Source organism: Peromyscus eremicus, chromosome 15 (genome assembly GCF_949786415.1).
Source record: "Peromyscus eremicus chromosome 15, PerEre_H2_v1, whole genome shotgun sequence".
Taxonomy (NCBI): Eukaryota; Metazoa; Chordata; class Mammalia; order Rodentia; family Cricetidae; genus Peromyscus; species Peromyscus eremicus.
The window spans coordinates 54,159,327-54,172,354 of record NC_081431.1 but is presented as its reverse complement, the minus strand read 5'-3'; the positions used below and the strand labels follow the sequence as shown (position 1 = coordinate 54,172,354).

The following is a 13,028-nucleotide window of genomic DNA, read 5'->3' as shown; positions in this document are numbered from 1 at the left end:
ACATGACAGAATTTTTCCTACGGCTTGAAAGGCTCTCTCTAGCTGTTGAGTTTAACTCTTCTGCTACTTGGACAATGTGTTAAGTAGAAAGATTACCTGGGAGGGAAGCTATTGCTGTAATTTAGGGATGACTACAATAGGTGGGATGTGGTGTGAGCAGTGTAGCCATTGAGTAGGACTCATTTTCTATATGATACACTATTTTGAAAATAGAACCAACTCTTCCTATAAGCAGCCCGAGGTGACCGGTGACAATGGTGTGCTGCTCTCTTGACCCAGAAAGCCCTACAAATCATGCAAATAAAGAGGTTCAAATCTTCAGGTTCACTTTAAGAACACCTATGAAACTGCCCAGGGCATCAAGGGCATGCATATTTGAAAAGCCACCAAGTATCTGAAAGATGTGTGCCTCTTGGATGGTATAATGGTGGGTTCAGTAGGTGCATCCAGGCCAAACACTGGGGCTGGACACAGGGTCAGTAGCCAAAAAAGAGTGCTGAGTTTTTGCACCACATGCTTAAAAAGGCAGAGAGTGCTGAACTGAAGGGTTTAGATGCAGCTTCTCCAGTCATTGAACACATCCAGGCAAACAAAGCACCAAAGATGAACCCATGATCTTTTTTTTTTGTTTTTTGTTTTTCGAGACAGGGTTTCTCTGTGTAGCCTTGGCTGTCCTGAATCTTGCTCTGTAGACCAGGTTGGCCTTGAACTCACAGAGATCCGCTTGGCTCTGCCTCCTGAGTGCTGGGATTAAAGGCATGTGCCACAACCATCCTATCATAACAGGGTTAACCCATACATGAGCTCCCCGTGCCACACTGAGATGATCCTCATTGAAAAGGAGCAAATTGTCCCAAAGCCAGAAGAGGAGATTGCACAGAAGAAAAAGATATCTCAGAAGAAACTGGAAAAACAAAAACTTAGATAGCACAGGAATAAATCCAGCAAAAAATAAATACAGATAAAAGTAAAGGTCAAAAAAAGAAAATAGAACCAACAAAATTTCTGATGAATTGAACTCAGGATGTTAAGAAAATGGTAGTGGTAAATGATAATGCAATGATTTTAGTCTCTAAATCATTATTTTATAATTTTATGTTCTCAATATTTTTCTATCAATGTATACATTTGGGAAAGAAACCAATGTCATGACTCATTCCTTGCCAATGTGAGAGGCACACTCAAAGTCTCCCTTTCCTTACAACTACAACATAAATATGCGACCTAGTTTCTGGCAATCAGATTCACCTACTCTAATCTCACCAATTGGTAATAACTTGAGGAGAAGGACCAGGCTCCTGTGAGCTGCATTTGGGCAAGTGTGTGGGCAATAGTGGTTCTGACAGTGCCCTTGTGTGGTCAGATGTGGTTCCTGGCACAGAAGAGTAATCAGTTGGGAAGCAGAAGCCCTTTCCTCTGATGTTCAGGAGACAGCACCAGGAGTTTTTATCAGACCTGTTCTGCAACATGCTTTTGGGTGTTACTCTTAGGGACAGCTTTTCCCCACATCCCGCTTAGCCTTCCTAAGACTCAGTTCTCATTGTTAGCTTTCCAGTATAATTTTACCAATCTCCTTCATGTTTATTAAGGCCGAACTTATCTTCCATGGCTTGCACAAGTCCTCGATGAATGCTAGCAACTAGAAAAAGTATCTGCATCTTACTCAGTTCATTTGTGTTACTGTAGCAGAGTGCCACATACTGGGTGATTTATAAGAAACAAACATTTATTTCTCACAGTTCCAGAGACGGAGAAACCAAAGGTCAAGGTACTGTTAAGTTAGCCAGGTTCAAGGTCTGTGTCTTGTTGGTATACACTCAAGAGAGGAAGAATGTTGTGGAGAAGACAGGGAACCCACTCCCACAAGCCCCTTTCATACTGGCATTAAATATACACAAAGGTAGCACCTTCATCATCTAAGTACCCTCAAAGGGCTCTACCTTCCAAATTGCCGCACTAGGGACTACATTTTTGTTTGCTTGCTTGTTTTTTTGAGACAGGGTATCATTACGTAACCCTGGCTGGTCTGGAACTCACTCTGTAGACTCTGTAGACTAGGCTGGCCTCAAACTCACCGAGATCCACCAGCCTCTACCCCTAGAGTGCTGACTTCAAGGGTGTGCTCCATAACAAACAGCTTACATCTCTGACATATGGAATGTGGAGGACACAATCAGAACACACAGTATGTTTTCATTCCTTATCTGGTTGGATGAGAATGGTGACGGGCTTGTCTTGCCCTCACCTCAGTTTTACTCCTCATCATACCATCAACCATCTAAACGTGAACTTTTGGAGAATCAAGACACACTTCCATCTTAGCTCAGGCTGCTATGACAAAAGACTGGACGACGAACAAGAGGGATTTACGTCTCACGATTCTGAAGCCTGGGTTTTTTTTTTTTTTTTTGTTTTGTTTTGTTTTTTTTTTTTTGAGGCTAGTTCTGAGGAGGGCGTTTTTCCAAACTGTAAAGTCCAGACGTTTTGTGTCTTCAGAGGGCAGAGAGCATTCAGTAAGGGCGATACTTACATTCATGCAAGTTCTACTCTCATGAGCTAATCGTTTCTGGGAGGTTCCACCTCCAAACAGCACCACATTTTGATTTCGATTCTCCATATATAAATTTGAGGGTGACACAAATGTTCAATCCATAAAAATGACATGTATATTTGAATCTGTAATCATAACTAAGTCTTCTTTGCTTTGTCTAAAAGTTAATTCCAGAGGGGAAAAAAAGCAATCACACTTAAAACTATCATTTGTTATTTCAAATCAGATTAGTATTGCAAAGCAATACTACATACCTTATGTATCCTGGATTATCCATAAACCCTTCTTTGTGATCTATACTGTCAATTATTACTTCTTTTATTACTGTTGCCCACATGCCGTGAGCATGTCAGAGTACAGCTTTCAAAAGTCACTTTTCTCCTCCACGGTGGCTTCTGGGAATTAATTCAGGTCGCCAGCCTCGGCGGCTAGGGTTTTCCCTGCTAAGCCATCTCACTGGCCCCATTAAGTCATTGTTCAGATCACTTCAAGTACAGGAAAATGGTCAGTTCCCAGACGCTGTGTTTTTCCTAGGAATCCATTCTCCTTGGTTCGGACCAAACTTGACTGTGAACTAAGCCCTTCACCTTCACGCTCCATTGTCTTTACCTTCGTTATAGCCACTGATTCCTGCATTTCTTGCTCCTCTTTTTTTTGTTTAATTCTCTTAACTTAAGAATATGTACTAAAATCATGTCCTTAAAAAGGCAACTGGAAAGTTTATTTCTGAAAGCTAAATTAATGTCTGTGGGTATGCCGAGCACATGTCGGGCTGCAAAAGCCAAAGACGGCTCTGAGAGGAAGTGAGCTGGGCGGGGACCTAACTTGTTTATCAAAAATTATGATTGGCTCTTGGGATCAGGAGAGATGATGTAGGTGCACGGCCTCCTCGTGATCATCGTGCTGAGCTATGCCCAAGGGAGGCTTGTGGATATGTGACCTTTGTTGACCTTTGTTGTGATTGGTAGAAGGAAAGCTGGCTTGTGGTTTGGTGTTTTATAAAGGGTGTGCTGATGCTTAATAAATGAGTTCCTGCTTGACACGGCTCCCCACTGAGTCTGATTGTCTCTGGGTACCAGGAGGCTGGGTGACAGCCGGTGGCAGTCCTTAGTCAAGGTCTGCTTCGGGCGGTGGGCCTAACTCTTCAGTGGGATCAGGGGAATCCCACAAATGTCTGAACCAGTAGTTCTCAACTTTCCTAATGTTGCAACTCTTTAAGACAGTTCTCCATGTTGTGGTGACCCCAACCATAAAATTATTTTGTTGCTACTTTATAACTGTAATTTTGATACTGCTATGAATTACAATGTAAGTATCTGATATGCTGATATTATCTGATATTCTACCCTAAAGAGGGTCACTACCTACAGGTTGAAAACTATTCATCTAAAAAGACTTGTCTATTTTGCCCTTAGGTTGATTTTTATTCTGGAGAAAGAAAGTACATTATAAATGATTTTCTTTTATATTTTAAAGTCATTATTCAATTATCTTTTAGCATTTTCTGATATTCTGCAATTCGTATTCTTATGAACATGACCCCTTCATCAAGGATTCTGTGAGGGAAGGTACATTTATTATCCCCATTTCATAAGTGAGGGAAACAGGGCATAGAAAAGAGACATTTGTAAGATCACACAAATAGGCAAGAGCCAGGATTCTAGTGTGGCCAGGTTATCTCAGACAGTGATCCTGACCACTGTGTTCCATCACTCCACATACTTACATGGCATTGAAACTGGTATTGGTTCAGACCTGTACAGGGAGCTTTGAGGGGAAAGAGCATTGGGTGTTTCCAGAAACGCAACTAGAAGAAAACCAGAGACAATGTCAGGAGAGAAGGTGCGATAGTGAGAAATAATAATAATATATCAAAATGGCCTCTAGCCTTGTGCCGCCACATCGAGCAGATACTTTCCTGTGCTAAATTGACTCGGCCTACTGGCACCTCTCTGTAACACCGTCACTTTTTGCCTTGCACAAGTCATCTCCCTCCTGGTTTTTCTGCTTCCTCTCCTCCCACAGAGCTCCTTCTTAGCCTACTTTGAAGGCTCATCCTCCATGACTCGGTCTCTAAATGTAGCAGCTCTTAGGCTGGCTGGCTTCTGCAGCTGTGTCTCTCCATAGCTAGGACATTAAATATCATCGTGTACTAAATTCCAAATATATTTCATTAGTTTATATTCTTCTACCAGGCTCCAGATTTATTTATATAAGTGCCTACTCACATGAATTGGAAGCATCTCAAGATTAATAGGCCTGGAATGAAACTTCTCCTGGCTTCCTTGCCCTGCTCCCACACCTCTCAAGTAGTCTCTTTCCTTTACTTCCTCCTCCAGTTCGTCATCAAGTCTCATCAGTTAAGCCTACATGATATTTCTAGAATTCACCCAGCCCATAGTACTGATATTACCCCAGCCTAAGCCCCCATCACCTGGAATCTGCACACACACTGAGGCCTTCTCAGTATTCATTCTAATTAGCTGGTGCTTCCCACTTTCACCCAGCACTGGGGACATTTTGAAAAGGTTGTTCTCTGTATGTGGTGTCCCCACTCTTAAATGCTTCAATGGCTTACTTAATCTTTTGGAATAAAATCAAGCGTCTTTCCATGACCACTAGGTACCCCAGTTTACACTACTACTACTCATATGAGCTAAATTTAGTGTTTTAAAGGATGACTCTAGATAGTTGTGGAGAAATAGGTTGAACGTAACCAAGGAGATGGGCAAGCAAAGCCTGGCAAAGTTCCAAGTGACAGTGTCGAACTGCAACAGCACATGGAAATGGGTTGAGAAAATGGGCACAGTGGGATAGCCTGAGTTTTAAAAGCTGACACTATTGCACCATCATGAAAAGGCACACACAAAAGAAGAAAAGAAAATTGTGGAACAAAGTGTACATTCTGAGGCCACCATTGGCTGTCCTCTCTCTTGGTTTTATTTATTTATTTTTTTGGAGGGTCAGATACATAAGTAACTTAGCTTTGGCCTGTGGAGTTGGACCTTAAAATGAGTGACTTCATGTTGACTTGGTCTGCTTGGCTTAGTGCAGAACTCTGTCCTTAACAATGGCAGTCCACGCCGGGCGGTGGTGGCGCACGCCTTTAATCCCAGCACTCGGGAGGCAGAGCCAGGCGGATCTCTTTGAGTTCGAGGCCAGCCTGGGCTACCAAGTGAGTCCCAGGAAAGGCACAAAGCTACACAGAGAAACCCTGTCTCGAAAAAACAAAACAAAACAAAAAAAAACAATGGCAGTCCACAATAAATTTATATATATTTTGTGTGTGTGTGTGTGTGTGTGTGTGTGTGTGCATGTGTAGAGGAGGAGGGGGAGGAGGAGGAGGAAGAGAGAGGGAGAGAGAGAGAGAGAGAGAGAGAGAGAGAGAGAGAGAGAGAGAGAGAGAGAGCGAGCCTGATTTTTAAACCCCAACTGCAAACATGGTCAATGAAGGCATCACTATGGAAGAGTATGGCCAACAGGAAGAGGGAAGTGGGGTTGTTAGGAGAATACTATATTAGGTATTGCCAACATTTTAGAGTTTGGTCTTCTGACTCACTTTCATGTATTTCCATCTATCTAGAATATTCTAGTTCCAAATTTCAAGCTTTGGCAGTTTGGAAGGAAAAAATAAAAAGCTCATCTAATTGTTTTAATCCATAGTTCTTTGCTTATTGCTAAAAACTATACTTTTAAAGTCTTTGTTGATAATCGATATACACTTTCATCACAGAATAACCTGTTCCCACCCTAGTTTTTTTTATTGTTCTATAGAATTTTTATCAGTTAAGAAGAAACTCATGAGTAACCTAGTAAAGCCAATTAAACCTTAGCTAAATGAATCTTTCATTTAGACTTCCCAGTCTAAGAGATGGTCCATGCTATTGACAAGACACGCATAAAGTGGTCAATACAATGCATGTGGGCTATAAAAGTGTGAAACTCTGACTATAACTATTTACTGAAAACCACAGCAGTGCTTTTCTGAAATGAGACAATTGACTGAGTAATCTAGAAATCCTCCTAACTCCAAAATTCTGTCATCAAAACACACACAAAAATCACCCTCCCTAGTAGAAAAGAATCTTAGAGATAATCTGTATACGGATCATATTTCAGAAGAACATTTTGTCCTTTGTAATTTAGGAATTACTGAAGTTGGTAAGTTTGCATTGATTAACACAGAGTCACTCAATAAATGATTGTATAACCTCTTTTCTACATGTTTCATTCTTTAAATAGAGAAGAAAACAGAAAGTGAGGAAGGATAAGCTACTTTTACAAGACAACTGAAGGATCTGCACATTATAAATATGACCTAGGCTGGAGAGATGGCTCAGTGGTTAAGCGCATCGATCTCCAATGACACCCCAATCAGTATTTCCATGTTTATAGAGAATGCAAGCCTGGTTCCCCAGGACCACATCAGGTGGTGCACAACTGCCTGCAATTCCAGCTCCAGGAGATCTGAAGCCTCCAGCCTTTGTGGGCATCAGCACTCACACGCATATATCCACATACACATATATAACTAAGATAATAAAAGAACACTTAAAAATAAACATGACCAGTAGCTCTATCTGAAAACATAGTCATAGCCTGGAATAAAACATTTAGCCAAAGTGATGTTTGAAGAGTAGCAACACAATACTGTAAACAGATGTCATAATGAGCATCTTCCCTCTTTCTGCTCTTTGTTATATGGTAATATCCTCTGGTTCATGACAAGCCATTTTTGACTCAGGTTAGATTTAAGGTGAAAACAGACAGCAAACAAGCAATCAAAAGTCTTATATTCAGGTTTTCAATTCCAAAAATAGGTCTTTGAAGTCTGTGTCAGTTACGCTAGATGGGAAATCCAAGTTTCCAATTCAAGAGCAGGGTGACTAAAGCCTTATAGACAATTATATCTTGTATGTACTGTGTTTATATGTAACAATAAGAAGATGAGGTCATGAATTTGAGAGGGAGAGAGAATACAGGAGGAGTTGGAGGAGGGAGAACAAGGAATGAAAATGATGTAAATTTAATACTGATCCCTGGAATTCTTTTTAAAAGTTTTAAAATTTTTAAATAGAAAAAAAAAACATATAAGCAGATCTTGATGGGGGAGTGATGTGTTGCCTCAATACTGTTAAACATCCTTTCCAAGCTAAGGACAGAAGCCTGAAGATGAAGAGATGGAGAGGGAAGTGAGGGGATAGTATGTTCCTTGGGTTTAGAGCATCTGAATGGTTGTCTGATCTCTGGTTGAAATACTGGTGGGGGTGTCATTGGAGACCACCAGATAGATCCCATGTCCTGGAGCATAGAGGCTTGTTCCTACTTCCTTAATGGAGCTTCGAGAAGTTCTAAGTCTTCCATGATGATACGGGATAGATCTAACCAAGTGTGAACAGTGGCACAGCAGACCTGGAAAAAGCGCCCTGAGCTTGCCACCCACACATCACTTCATGCGCCTTCCCCAGGTCACTCTTCCCTAATATCAACCCATGGAAAACTGGAAAATCACCAAGGAGTGTCAGCTGGAGAAGAGGGCTAGATCTGGATAAGGAGATAGGCCTGTTGTATGGAATGCAGTAGCTGCATTGGAACTTCAGATAAAGAATTTGTAAAGTATAATCTTTATATAGGAAATGCATATTAAAATATCACTTGTGTGCCTGGAATATACATATTTTCATTAATCAAATTTGACAACAGTAGAATGAAACCAATTTGCCAGGCTGATGTATAGTTATATATTATTCTTAAAGCTTGGAAAGACCTAAAAATTGATGGCTGGAAAAATAACTACACCTACACTATATAGGGCAGCAGGTCATGTTTCAAATTAAAATCCCTGCTCACCAGTAAATTTACTATTTACCTTCTCTGTGTGCGCTTCTGAACTTTACCTTTTTGTGGTTGGATATTTCTACCTCTAATGGCATTGTAATAGTCTGTACTCTACAAAATGACAGGTGTGACATTACGTGAGATTAAGTTCATTCTCTGCGTTAGGAATAAACAAAAATATAGAACTGCCTGGGTTCTCTGATTGACCTTTCTAAATTACAAAAACACAAAATCATCTTAATGATGTTTTATGAGCTTTGAACTCTTAACCCCACTAGTCACAAATTCTCAGAAAATACTGGACCTAGCGGTCAGTATTATGACTTAAAGTGACTTCAAATCCACAGTACAAACATTGCGTAATCAACATTTTATGTGTTGAATTGCAAGATGTTGAATGGTCACTTGCCAACGGGGTCTGTGTAGTTTGAAATTCTCATCGTTTTTAAAAAATCATCTAAAGACTAGCCAATTAGAAATCTTGCTAGGGTAACCAATTGGAAAGCAAGGTTTAATTCTCAACATTCCATTAGGTTTATAATATACAGTAAACCTTGGGGCTACTACTTTTCACTAGCCTCACAAATTAGCTTGTCTACATGTAGGCTGGAAACTGAGCCAAGAATTGAGTGTTAAAAGGAGTTAAAATGGGCTCTTAATCTGTAAGTTCTGCAGACCATACCACACCATTATTAGGAGTGAGGAAAGTTCAAGTACCAACCAGCCCCATGCTTTACAGTCCAAGAAATCTGACAGTGAAATGGTGAGCTTGACCAACTTTATGTTTTATTGACTGAGTGACAGCATCCAAAGTCTCTGGTATTTAAAGTTATTTCTGCTTGAGCCATCTATATTTTGAACTCTCAATGAAGATTTGAGGATTTTTTTTTTTGTAACTCTTCATTGCTTAGAGGCAGGCACAAGTTATTATTTGGAGAGTTCAGTTTATCCTCAAAAGAATGTTTACTTGATGTAAAAGGTTTTTTTTTTTTTTTTATCTTTTCTGGTTTTTTTTTTTTTCAAGATAGGGCTTCTCTGTGTAGCCTGGCTCTCCTGAAACTTAATCAGGCTGGCCTCAAACACAGAACTCTGCCTACCTCTGCCTCCAGAGTTCTGAATTAAAGATGTGCTCCATCACTGCCAAGTATGGAAACATTAACTTTCTATGTGCTCTTGATTCTAGGGATTTTAGGCTGTATGTAGAGAGAGAATCTCAAAATGATATTACTTACATGCAAGATATAATATATATTATATAATAATAAAATTATATGATAATGCTAAATGCACACTTACATTCATTACAAGCTCATACTAATTTAAGAAAATTAAGTTTATTCAACTAATGTTTATTGAATCCTTACTGTTGTTAAGTTCTGTTTTAACACAATAGATAAGGAGTTTGTTTACATTCTGGGGAACAGATAGATCTTTGATGTGCCTTAAATGTGCCCTAGAATTGCAAAAAATATATAGTAAATAGTTTAAAATTAGTGGCCATAATTAGTTGTAAGTGAAAACAAAGGTACTTGGAAAATACTAGAAGCATCATGATACTCATTCATAAATAGAGATATTCTAGATATCTATAGATTGAATGTAAACTGCTTGCCTGTAGTCACTTTGGTCATTTTATTAAAATTTTACTATAGATTATGCCATGCAGTTCTCACCCCTCACCAAGGAAACTTCTCTTTACGACAGAGACCATTACAGAAAACCACAACCAATCAAAATGCAGTCTTGCAGAGTCTAGTCTCAAAGACTACATCTACAAATAATTTCCATATCTAAGGCTCAGGGAACACTGAGGAGGGGCAGGAGGTGAGGACTGAAAGATTGTAAGAGCCGGAGGATCAGGGAGCTTGCTGTGAAACTGTGTCTCCTAGGAATGCCAGAGCTACAGCCATAAAGCCTCACCAAAATACATGCCTAAACAGAAGATGAACAAGGAGAACAGCAGTAAACATGCCAGAGTGAACAGGGGAAAGACCAGGAGCAACTAAGTAATGCTAAGAATGGAGGAAATAGTTTTCCCCAGGGTAGAGCATACCCCTTGGTTATCTAATACCAAATGGTCAGCCCTGAAATCATATACATACAAGTAACTTTGTACAGACTGAGCAGGTTGTGTTTAGAAATGTACATATGCACACATAATAATGATTAATGGAGAAAATATTTAGTCATGGATTTGAAAGAGATCAAGAAGGTGGAGCCAGCTGAACAGTTTGGGAAAGAAACTCCACATCAGAAGATGCAGAGAAAAACAAAAGATTGATCACTCATTCCCATTTGAAAATTACTAAACACCTTTGTGCTGGTTGTCCTATGTCAGCTTGACACCAGCTGGAATCATTTTTGAAGAGAGAACATCAACTGAGAAAATGTCCCCTCTAGATTAGCCTGTGGGCTAGCCTTTGGTGCATTTTTGAGGGGATGATGATTGATGTGGGTTAGGATTAGCTTACTATGGGTAGGGCCACATCTAGGCAGGATAAGAAAGCAGGCTGAGCAAGCCATGAAGAGCAACCCAATAAGCAGCACTCCATGGTCTCTGCATCAGTTCCTGCCTCCAGGTTCCTGTCTTGAGCCCCTGCCTTAACTTCCCTTAGGGATGAAGTGTGACCTGGGAGTTCTAAGATGAAAGAAGCTCTTTTCTCCATAGGTTGATTTTGGTCATAGTGATGTATGACAGCAATAGAAACCCCAAGACAATCTTCATTACCTGCTTGGAATTACTTCACATAGTTACTCAGAGGAAAGAAAGATTGCATCAAGTTTGTTCTCTCTGCTTAAATCCTTGAAATACCATCAACAGTGGTTCTCCTGTAAACTTCTATTCACTTGCAATTTTCTCATTTGAAAGATTTTCAAGTTACTGACTTTTGCAAGAAATGGAGACCAGGCATTGCCAGTACTGTTCCTTTTCCTACAATTAGCATTTCTAATCGCATTAGACATGCTTTCAGTATCCATGGAGGATGCCTACTCCCTACAGCTATCATGAACCATTAACTTTAATTAAAATTTACAAGTCTAATGTTGTTACATCTGCTAAAAGCATTAACTTCCATGTTAATTACCAAAATGTTAATGTTGCATTAAAATAATGTTCCCTTTTGACAGTTCATCTATACTTTAATTATTTATTTTGTTGGGGAATATGTTTTAAAAACTGGAAAGAGAAAAGACTACAAAGTCATTTTTAAAAAATTAGATACTGCTGCAAAACCAAGGCACAAATGTCATAGTTCATTGAAATCATTTCTTCTATATGCCCTTTGTCTTACATGGGAACTACTTTTAGGTTCCTTCCTCTTTCAGTTCATAATGCTAGCTCTACTCCCCAAGCCCTTTCCCTACATCCCCGAGTGTGTATGCAGCTGCTCAGTCCTTTATCCACGCTGATCATTAAAAGATGACTTCCACTTTAAAAAAAATAGACTTCTGTGTTTTCTTTTTAAATATTTACATTCTTGAAAGCATGTTTACTTCAATAAGCTGTCTGATACACCTCTGAGAAAATGAAGATGCTCAAAAGAAATTCTCAGTGATGTTTGTGGAAGCAGTAAGACACCCAGTGTGAGACCATCGGGGCATCTCCAGGATACTGGAAGGGGTTGTGATTTCTTTCAGAATATCAATGACATTGTCTTCTCCTGATCATTCTTACCAGACCGTATTCTTAAAGTTTAGGTACAAGTGAATTTTCAAAGGAGGTGTATCGTTTTTTACAACAAGACGGTGTGTGGGGTTGAAAAGGCGATAAGCTGGGTGAAAGGGTACAGAGACCTTGCTTGAGTTTCTCATTAGTGTCTCTCTGTACCCACAACCCTGCCTTGCATATAGTAAGTACTCAATAAACACTTGGTGGCTGATTGAATTCCACTTCAAATTTACTCTTTTAAAATCTTATTATTGTGTACCTTTTACTGGTCATTTTCTGTACAACTCTACAAATTATCTAAATAAACATACAAGTCTGAACTTTGAACTTGGTTCTTTCAAAATAAGCAACCACTTTACCTAGGGACACGCTGTTCCTAAGTGCTTACATACTTGATATGTATACATATCAAATAAAGCTGATTTGGGGAAATCCACAGGATAAAATTCTTTCTACATAAAAATTAAAAAATTAAAATTTTAAGTAGCAAGCACTCTTGATGTCTTTATGTCTGAGAAATTCCAGTGTTCCTCAATCAATGAGCGGAGGGCAGAACACTAAGTCCTCCCTAATCATAGAGGGTCAGGTCTGGCCATTGAGCTTCCTGGCCTCTTCTCCAAAGGATTGAGATAAAGGCCTACACAGTCTGGCCAACTAGTGAGGAAACTTTATTTAAAGTGAATACAAAGATCAGAATACTGCAAAGGAACAGCAGGCCACATGAAGGAAGCTGTTTGAGGGCCCCCCACTATTGCTTGGGGGTTCCTTTTATGGGGTTCAAGACAAGGAGGAGTTTGATTGCTAGGGGTAATTTCTGTTTTGTTGGATTAGGTCATATGACCATTTTTCTACTGAGCATGTCCCTTCCAATAATGCTCAGTAGACGTTTGCTTCTTTTTATTATATTACATGGAGATTATAATTTAATTACAACATTTCTCCCTCCCCTTCCTCACCCCAGACACTCCC

The 13,028-nt window shown here is 39.7% G+C and overlaps 1 pseudogene; it reads left to right on the top strand.

The window, feature by feature from the left end:
- The first annotated feature begins 254 nt into the window (after window positions 1-254).
- Window positions 255-928, top strand: LOC131924944 (large ribosomal subunit protein uL22-like; annotated as a pseudogene).
- Window positions 929-13,028: the final 12,100 nt, after the last annotated feature.